Genomic DNA, 10,999 nt, shown 5'->3' with positions numbered 1-10,999 from the left:
TTATTATGTGCTTGGGACCCAGTTACAGTGATGCTATTCCAAAAGATGGGACATCTATTTCTTCAGGTGTCAATGGACTACTACTCCCATTATCACTCATCATTGACCGAGCTTGCTGGAGCTGATGGGAATTGGAATTCAGTCACTGGAGGATACATATCTAAAGGGCCTACCTTTTTTTTAAAAAAAAAGAAAGAAATAGTAGTGTTTGTGTTTCTGCTCTGATAAATTTGATACGGATTGGAACTGATTGGTTTTTGAAAGCCTACCAGAGAAGAGCACTATTTTCTTCCTATTTTTGCTTTCATAAGCCCAGCAGAAACATCAACAAAATTATGGTCAATGCTTCTCCATAATGTAGAAGCCTCTGTACACACATAGCATGCAGAACCACTTTTCATGATTCTGGTGAATCAATGAACATCAGGTTTCTGGGTGCACTGATCCTAGAGACATATCTATTTACTGAAGCTTTGGTCCCACATTCACTGATAAGTGATTTGGAAAAGGCCATTATAGCTAAAGGAAAAGACACCATGGGGTTTTAGACAGGGCCGTAGCTAGAAAAAAATTTCAGGAGAGATTGAAAATTTTGCAAGAGGGGGGGTTGAAACCTGCCTCCTAGCTCACGTTGAAGCAAGGAGCACAGCAGAGGGCAGAGCAGCCTTCCATAGCCTGCAGCTCCGCCCCTGTCAACCACCTCCACCAAGTCTGGCCTCCTTAATGAGAACATTCAACACACACACATCCAACTTGGTTGCTTCACTACAATGGGCTATTGCTGCAAGTAATGACAGTGTGAATAAATTGTCAATATTTGCCTGAGATAGTGCTTGCAGTTCTGGAGGGACTCTTAATTTTTTGCATCTCATAGACTTAGCATGGGGATTTGGTTAACCAGTTAAAATTCATGAGTAAACCAGGTTTTTTAAAAAATCTGAAACATTTCGGGGGGGGGGGTTGAACCCCTAAACTCCCCCCCCCCTCGCTACATGCCTGGTTTTAGAAGATAACATGAGAGAAAATGTAAATTTACTATAGACAGTGTAAACTGGAAACAATATAATACTAAATCATAGTATTATATAATATCATAGTGGTTCAAGAGTTGGACTAGGACTACTTGACCATGGAGACCTATAGGGTGACTTTAAGCAAGTCACGCATTTTCAGCCTAAGAGGAGGGCAATGGCAACTCCCCTTCTGAACAAACCTTGTCAAGAAAGTCCTATGATAAGTTCTCCTTAGGATTTCCATAAGTCAAAAATCACTTGAAGGCACACAACCAAATAATCACATAGAGTTTTGTTTTGTTCTGTGTCTGTGTGTATCTCTGTAGTTAGTAACATAAATAGTTACTTATTGATTACCTATGTGTATCTCTCTATATGTCACAATTCAATTATGTACTGCTGATACCTAATACAAATTTACGTTGCCTTTCTTTAGAGGAGTTCTGTATGGATTTTTTTTCTGCACATAAACAGAGAAAGGGTAAAAAAGATAGTCAAAATTGCACTTTTAAAAATTGTGTCATCATTCCTCCCCCCATTTTCTGTAGAAGGTAACAAGGCATTCGACTATTTTTCCAGAATTCTGAGGAGTCCCAATGTTTGCTGCTAGGCATGAGGAGACAGTGAAACAGCTCATTTTCTCTGCTGAGAAGTGGTTGTTGCCTTGTACAACACTTATTTCAAAGCACGCCACAGCTTAGAACTATAGTGATCCCCATTAATATAAAATCATTGACCTCTGCACCCACTGGTGCAGCTAAATTACATTCTGCTGCTCAACAGCCGCCACATATGGGCCCAGCTCTTTCAGTCATGGCCAGGTGGCCTTGATGTCAATGCAGCCCCTCCCACGCACAAGGTTTGGTTTAAATGAGAATAATGCACTTTCAAAGAGCCAGGATGAACACGTTTCCAGGACTGGAATCTTTTGAGTGGCATCTGGCCTTCTTGCAGGCAGTTATTCAGTGCGTTTGGGGACAACAAGGCTTTTCCATCCCTGAGCTCATTGTTACTAAAAAAAAAATGAATAGTCTTGTTTGTGTTTTTTCTTTCCTTCTCTTCTTCTTCATCATCATCTTCTTCTTTCCTTTCCTAAATTTTCTGTTCATCTCTCAATATTACAAAGCCAAGTACTATATCTGCAAGAATACTATGCTCTAAAGAAACCTTATATTGGTACAGTTTAAGCATTCCTTATTCAAAATTCCAAAATTTAAATTACTCCAAAATCCAAAATTATTCACATGGATGACTGAGATGGTGACGCTTTTTCTCTGTAATGGTTCAATGTGCATAAGCTTTATTTCATGTCTAAAATTATAAAAAACTATTCTGTACATAATTACATATATAATGTCTATCAGAAACATACATGGGTTTTGTGATTAGACTTTCCCATCTCCAATATATCTCATTATGTACACATATGCAAATACCGATTTTCTAACATGGGGGGGGGGTCTGAAATGGAAAATGCTTCTGGTCACAAGCATTTTAGACAGGGGATATTCTACTTGTATTACAGCACAACACTATGATATCTTCTGTCATGACAGCCGCCAGGTATGAATAAACTTGGGTCTCTTTCACACTGCCCAATTATCTCACTTGAAACCAGTTAACCACCATGGATTCATCCTATCAAATCCTGAGATGTGTATTTTGATGTGAAATTTAGAACTCTTATGTCCTGGACTCTTTAGTATGTAATATTGGCACTTAAAGTGGTTTCAAAGTGCTATAACTGTATGCAGTGTAAAAGCTGTTGTGTGATATTAATGGGAATGATGTCAGGTGTTTTGAAGGGGCAGGTAAAATGGTAGCTTCCAAGCACTCATTAAAGGAGTGGTGCTACTACCCCTTTCTTCTGCCACATAACCAACATGACAGAAACACATAGGAAGGACATTCCCAACATGTAAGGACAAGCAGTCTGACAGGGGGCTACAGGGCTACTAGAAGGAACTGTACTGAGAGCTTGTTTAGATACAGAGCTGACCCTGATTTATAGTGTGGGTTCCTTTGAACACAAAATAAATAATACACAAAGGGTTTTGCCTGTCCTGCCTAACCTCCTCCCAGATTTATGTCCCCCTTTAAAATTCATTGAGGTAATGAAGAATAAAACAGAAGGTGAGCCTGGGCACCACATTGACCAGGAGGGAAAGAATATACTAAGTGAATACATTGATTCCATGGACAGGTGTTGAAAACACAGCTGCAAATCAAGCCTTGCAAATTTGCACACCATCAAGCTGCTGGTGTGCAAAGTGAGGTGGAGATTTCCACACAGGCTTTTATATTGTCTGGAGCAGAGCCCATCGAAAATGAGTAATTTGTACCCTTGTCTCCCACCTGGAGATGACTCATGAAAACTAGACCCAGAGCAGCCCCGAGAACTGGCAATCCTACTCAACAATAAGGCATGCACACCTAGTAACATGCTGTTTTAGGGTGCATCTACATTGTGGAATGAATGCGGTTTGAAACCATTTTAAATTTCTGGCTCAATTCTTTTTGAATCCTGTGATGTGCATTTTGGTGAGGCAACATCATGTTTTGGCAGAGAAGGCTAAAGGCATTTTAAAACCACAACTCCCATTGAACCAAGAATGGTGTCAAACTGCCTTCATTCTACAGTGTGGTTGCACCGGTTTTCGATGACAGCACATGTAATATATGGGTTGGAATGGTATGAAGTGATTCATCATAGATCTTTTTAAAAATTCTTTATATAATATAAAGGTTGCAAGAGAGTTAAAGATTATGCACAAAAAGGGGTATTTCACTTGAAAGTGTCACCAATGCACTTTGAACAGTAATGCCATCAATGTTCTTAGTGATAAGTACAGCGGGTTCTTGATATCCCCTGGAATTTAATTTCAGGATCCTACATGGATACCAAAATCCATGGATGTTTAAGTCCCATTAAATACAATTATATAGTAATATAGCAAATTAAAATTTAGCTTTGAGATTTATCAAATATATACATAGATTCAAGCCATGGATGGTGGAATCCATTGATACAGAATCCTTGGACTGTATGCATTTACTTATCTCTTACTCTCACTGATATTTCTTGACTGCCCCCCTCCCCTCCATTTTATAATCAATTACTTGCTCTTCCCTCCTTCCCACAATTTTTGCCTGAAAAGTGGAATTTGTTTGCTCACTGAAGGTCTGTAGAGGTAGATGGGAGAAAAATGTACCTATCATAATGAGGAACTTTTCTGGGTGACCAATTAGACATAATGAAATAGGCCATATAACATGTTGCAACCTCTTCTGTTTTGCTCATAAAAGACAAGGAATAGGGAGAAAAATTTGGAATAGATACGTTCTACTACAGCCACTCAAATGAAACAAAAATATTTTGTATGCTTTTCTTTCCATTCTGATGTGTATGTGTCAAGAAGCATAAAGGAAGAGGAGGAAAAAGAGGACAGCTTTAATTGTGGCCTGTGGAACCTGACTACAGGATGAGCAACTCACTTCTGAAAGCTGGCACCAAGCAGAGGGCTCTCTTTCCACAAAGATGCCCTCACCCAGTCACACGACTGCTAATTTGGCTTTTCTCTTAATCTCTGCCGAATGCGTTGAACAGAAGCGAAACTATGCGCATGCTAATGGCTCACTTTCTTCATGCTTCCTCTCCCTCCCTGAGAGTGTGCGGTGTGTGCAGAGCTGAGCTGGAACAAAGATACACTAATTATTCTCCATTAATTTGTCTGCTTGAATGGTCCTAAATACCAGAGTGATTAATTAGCGCAAGGCAGCTAGGGCAGGATGTCACACCCTTCCCTGCGTTTAAGTGTCAGCAAGGTTATGCTCAAGTGTTGACAACAGCATATCTTTAATTTTCTCCAAGAAGAAAAGTTTAGTCAGTACAATTAATTTGAGCTTGGCTAGCTTGCAAGAATGAATATAACATATGGAATAATATTACTGCTGTGCATACATATTTCTTCCATTCTCCCCACATCTCCTTGGGGTATAGTAAAACTTTTTGGGGGGCGATTCAGTTATGTTTTTCAATAATTATTTCAAATTGGTTTAATTACCTTAGTGAATTTTGCAGTTAAAAGACAACGGATCATAAAACAGTTAGAAATTATTATCCATAATGACTCGAGATGTGGTATTCATGAGTAGCTAGATATGCAAGATGAATTGAAAGGCAGAGAGAAGCAATGTCAATGCAGTTTGTTTCTTTCTATTTTTAAGCTGTCTCACTAGGATTTGCAGATAAATGTGTTCCAATACCATCTTCAAAATGTGGACTCCTTAAACTGCTCTCCCTCCTACAATAACAAGAAAATTATATCAAGGTAATGTGAAATTAACATTAAACTATTCATGTCATATTTCACCTGTGATCATGATTCATTCATCTTCATTGTTCCAGCACTTGCTTTACACATATGCCATGCTTAACAGACAGTTATTAAAGGAATAGATAGCAGCAATGTAGTACATTTCCCTGCAATTACTTTAATAATAATAATGGGAAAGCTTTTGTATAAATTTGCAGATCGGATATGGTTTCTCTCCTGCATCATCAGTACAAAAGAATGATTGTCATTCCAGCACTGCTACAAAAATGGAGTGTATGTACTTGAAAAGGAAATAATAACACTTCTGGATCTGGAGGTGTTCCATTATTTCAAGAATCCCCCAGCCATACCAGAATGTAACTTTTCCAGACTCTGATTTTAATCCTTTTTTTAGTCCATGAAATTTTGTCCTATTTTTTCCTAGATCTTGCACTTTTGGGAATATGGTTTTAAATACAAATGAAGAAAAATCTAATTGAAAACCAAAGCCTAATCCTAATCAAAATAGACAAATGGAATCAATGGGAACCAAAACTTATGTAGGTCCAATAAGTTGAATAAGTTGACTGCAATTGGCACTAAGATTTAGACCTAAAAGAATAGTCAGGAGCAGAGCCACTGATGTTGATTTCTGACCCATGTGAATATTTCATGGGTGAATGCAGTCCAGCCAGCTGGATAAGCGCCTTCAGACAAGGGTGGTGGCTTTAGGCCAAGCAAGAAAAAACCTCCTAGCTGGATCACTAGAGCAGTGTGGATCGCCAGGTGTTTTGGCCTACAACTCCCAGAAATCCCAGCCAGTTTGCCAGATTATGTATATTATGACTTTGTTTGGAATTTGCTGATCTTACAATGGATATTTGAAAACAATTGACAAATAATTTATTATTATTTATTATTTATTTATTTACCTTACTTATATACCACTGTTCTCAGCCCGAAGGCGACTCACAGCGGTTCACAACAAATACGAACAGCAAAAATTCAGTGCTACAGTATAGAAACAGTTAACAACCTAACACATTACACAATTAATAAACAGTTACTACAATACCCATTCACTGTCGTCTCGTCATCAAAAACATGTTCCAGATTCGTCATCCATTGTTCCATTCCAGTGCTCATTAACCAATCATTGTACTAATTATTGGAATGCCTGCTCAAACAGCCAGGTCTTCACTTTTTTGCAGAATACCATTAAAGATGGTGCTAGTCTAATGTCCGTAGGAAGGGCATTCCACAGCCGAGGAGCCACCACCGAGAACGCCCTATCTCTCGTCCCCGCCAGCCGAGCTTGAGAAGAAGGCGGGATCGAGAGCAGGGTCTCCCTGGAAGATCTCAAAGTCCTGGTGGGTTCATAGGCAGAGATGCAGTCAGATAGGTAGCTTGGGCTGGAACCATTTAGGGCTTTAAAGGCCAACGCCAGCACTTTGAATTCAGCCCGGTAGCAGATCGGTAGCCAGTGGAGTTGGCGCAACAGGGGGGTTTTATGCTCCCTGCGCTCCGCTCCTGTTAAAATCATGGCTGCCGAGCATTGGACTAGTTGGAGCTTCCAAGCAGTCTTCAAAGGCAACCCCACGTAGAGAGCGTTGCAGTAGTCTAAATGGGATGTAACCAGAGCGTGGACTACCATGGCCAAGTCAGACTTCCCAAGGTACGGGCGCAGCTGGCGCACAAGCTGTAACTGTGTAAATGTTCCCCTGGTCACCGCCGAAACCTGGGGTTCCAGGCTCAGCGATGAGTCCAAGCTGCGAACCTGCGTCTTCAGGGGGAGTGCGGCCCCATCCAACACAGGCTGTAACCCTATGCCCTGTTCGGCCTTGCGACTGACCAGGAGTACCTCTGTCTTGTCTGGATTCAATTTCAATTTGTTTGCCCTCATCCAGACCGTCACAGCGGCCAAGCACCGGTTCAGGACCTGGACAGCCTCCTTAGTAGCAGGTAGAAAGGAGTGACAGAGTTGGACATCATCCGCGTACAGATGACACCGTACCCCGAAACTCCGGATGATCTCCCCCAGCGGCTTCATGTAGATGTTAAACAACATAATAATGATATTACCAAGGAAGGGAATACAACATAATTGGACCCTGAGTTCCCTTCTAGATAGCTGCTTCTTAAGGTGCATCTACACTGTAGAATTAATGCAGTTTGATAACTGTTTAACTGCCATAATTTGACAGAGAAGGCTAAAGACCTTGTAGTTCTACAACAGGGGTCCTCAAACTTTTTAAACAGAGGGCCAGATTACAGTCCCTCAAGTTGTTGGAGGGCCAGATTATAATTTGAAAAAATATGAATGAATTCCTATCACATTGCACATATCTTATTTGTAGTGGAGAAAAAAACACTTAAAGACAATACAATAATTAAAATGAACATTTTTAACAAATATAAACTTATTAGTACTTCAATGGGAAGTGTGGGCCTGCTTTTGGCTGATGAGATAGGATTGCTATTGTTGTTGTGTGCTTTCAAGTTGTTTCAGACTTAGGTCGACCCTGTGCAAGGGCCGGGTAAATGACCTTGAAGGGCCATATTCGGCCCCTGGGCCTTAGTTTGAGGACCCCTGTTCTACAAGATCTGCCAAATTATACTGGTGCCTCAACAAACTACAACTCCCATGATTTCATGGCATTGGATCATGGCAGTTAAAGTGCTATAAAACTACATTAATTCTTCAGTGTTAATGCACCCCCAATATTTCAGAGCATTGCTCACTTCCATTCTAAAAAATGCCATGTTGTTTATTTTCCCCACTGTTGGCAAGTTAGGGTATATTTCTTTCAGATGCTAAACTTATTTCAGAGAATTCCCCCTGAGTAGAAAATCTTGAGTGTTTTTCATTCCATTCTTGAAGAGTACTTTTGAAGCCTAAGTGAAGCAATTACTTTTCTGTTCCCTTCTCCTTCTGTGCAATTCACATTTTCTCATTTTAAGCCTACATTAATTATCCAACGTCTTATAGAATTTAAACAGATATTTTCCCCACTGCCAGTTACCTACTACCTGCTGTTTACTAATATTTGTCTTCTGATAACACCTGAAAGATGGAAATTGCTTAAAAATCCTATTTGTGGAAAAGAGCCTGGAGTGTTCTAAGCTTTATCAGAGAAACATGTGAATTTCTCATTATTTTAGAGGCCTAATCCTGAGCAATTAGGCTAAGCATAACCCAAATGCTATGCTACACAACTGGCAGGAGGCGATATAGATGCAAGGAAAGAAACACTTCTAGATTTCTAGAGACACATTCAAGTTCAAAGCTTTGGGAAAGTATTACATGTAGAGTTGGGGAATGTGTGGCACACCATATGTTGAGTTACAAATCCCATCTGTCCTAGCCAATATAGCCCATGACATAAAATGCTGGGAGTTGGGGCTATCGCCCTCTGGAAAGCACATTATAGTATATGTTCACTTCATTTAAATAACCTGGGCAGGATGTTATATAGTATAACAAAATATATGCCAAGGAAATGCTATCCAATCTATCTGAATGTGATTTTCCTGCTTTGAATGCAATTTTCCTGCTTCTTGACTGGATGGCCCATAAGGTTTCTTCCAACTCTATGATTCTATGATACTCGGTGACTGGACCCAGGTAAGATATTTATCACCTGAACCAGAAGATCTCACTTTTCCTTCTTCCTCATAGAAAACAATATAGTAACAATAATAACTAGCCAGTTTTCAAGTCATCTCAGATCTGCTGCCTGAAACAGTCCCCTTCACTCTGTGGCACTGCCCTACAATGAGTGTGCTTTCTAAGAAAAAGAATTGAGGTTCCCAAGAATTAGATTTGGTAATCAAGATGCAGGGCAGCTGTGAACATACTTCTCCAAAAGGAAAACACTTGATAAATGAATCAGTAACAATATTCATCTGTCATTTTGTGTTGGCTCCCTACTCCTCTGTCTCTCCTTTCCCTCCTCTTCCTTCTTCGTCTTTTCATTTTCTTCTCCCTCTTCTTCCGGAACATTTTTACAGAATGCCAATAAACCTTTCCTTACTCAGGTGTTCTCCCAAGAACCACTTTGTATGCCACAATTTTAAGATTTGCACTTATGATTGTTTTAAGTATTCTCCAAAAATATAAAGTCTGAATAAAATGTTTGTTTGCAAACATCTGCACAATATCAGAGCGGCTGTTTCTCCACATTTAATCTTCAGTTTGTCTCTGCATAATCACTAAAATAGTCCACATATTATTTCTGCTACATTAATCATTAATAGGCTTGATGTTTTAATCCATGTTCACTAAAGTATGATTGCTTAACTTGTTATTTTATAGGTCTGTTCTAAGATGTATTGTCAAAGGTTTTTATGGCCGGAATCACTGGGTTGGGAACTAGTTTGTTGGGAACTAGGAAAATTGGGTTTATATGTCTACAGATATATAAACCCAATTTTCCTAGTTTCCAACAAACCTCACAACCTCTGAGGATGCTTGCCACAGATGCAAGTGAAATGTCAGGAGAAAATGCTTCTAGAACATGGCCATACAGCCCGAAAAACCTACAACAACCCGTTCTAAGACGAGTAATAAGAGCTTTCCACTGGCAGCCAAGGCAAAACTACTTTTTAAAAGAAGAAAACTTTTTCTCAATCAACAGTTTATTTTTGTAAAAAGTATAAGCCACAAGAAGTGTGACAGAAACCTGATATTTGCTTTAGGGTATGAACTTTGCAAAGCAAAGCAAAGTTACATTTTGACAACCAGGCATCACCAAAGGGAGTGTGGGGAAAAAACACGTGCACACACTAGAAGAAATGTCAAATAAAATAGGTGTAAGGTCTACACAATGGAGTCATCCATGTATTTTGCACCACTACATCAGGGTCACAGAAGGTGTTTTATTAGTGCAGTCAACAATAATATCGGGATTTTTTATTAGTAGGAAAAGAGTGAGAGACTACTAATTATTTTTCAGCCTGAGGGGCATTTTCCCCCTGAAATGACTGTTAATTTGATCACTGTCGTTCAGTTCACAGATTTACATGAACTTACTTCAGTGTGACACATGGTTAAGAACCTGACTATGACTGTTGCTTTATTAATGGCTTTCAGCAAATGCATTAAAAAGTGCTAACTGGGTGGTGTAAGGGTTGATATTGATAGTATTCCGAAGGTCGAATCCTTTTGGAAGGAGCTAGCCTGGAGCCCTTTCTGCCTGATATTTTCTTTGTTCATGCAATGGGATGTTAAACCTGCAAGAATGAAATAAAAATCTCAGGGAAATAAGAAAAGCTGCTGTTGTTTCAGATCTGGCCCAAGAAGTTGTGATAGAAAGTATATGTATTCAGTCTTCTGCTCCTGACCTGGGCCACAACAAACTTTGAAGAGATAATACTTCTTAGGTAAGATCCTTAAGCAGTAAATACTTACAAAATGTTTATCTGTATGTACAAAATAAATAATGTCTTAAAGAATTATCTCTAAATGAGACTAAAAATTCTGTCAGTGGGTCCCAGCTCTGTTTTTAAATGTGTTCTTGTCTCTGCCTTATTCTCACTGTGATCTGATTTTTTACTCCTTCTTTCTACACTTACTTTTATCTGTACAAAATCTTTATCCCTTTATATGGGAGCAAAGAGGGAATAACACAGGAGAGCACAACTTTGTCTCTTTCTTGCTTAAGCTGTATC

The sequence above is a fragment of the Anolis sagrei genome, chromosome 1, assembly GCF_037176765.1.
Source record: "Anolis sagrei isolate rAnoSag1 chromosome 1, rAnoSag1.mat, whole genome shotgun sequence".
In the NCBI taxonomy this organism is placed as follows: Eukaryota; Metazoa; Chordata; class Lepidosauria; order Squamata; family Dactyloidae; genus Anolis; species Anolis sagrei.
This window is presented reverse-complemented; position numbering follows the sequence as displayed.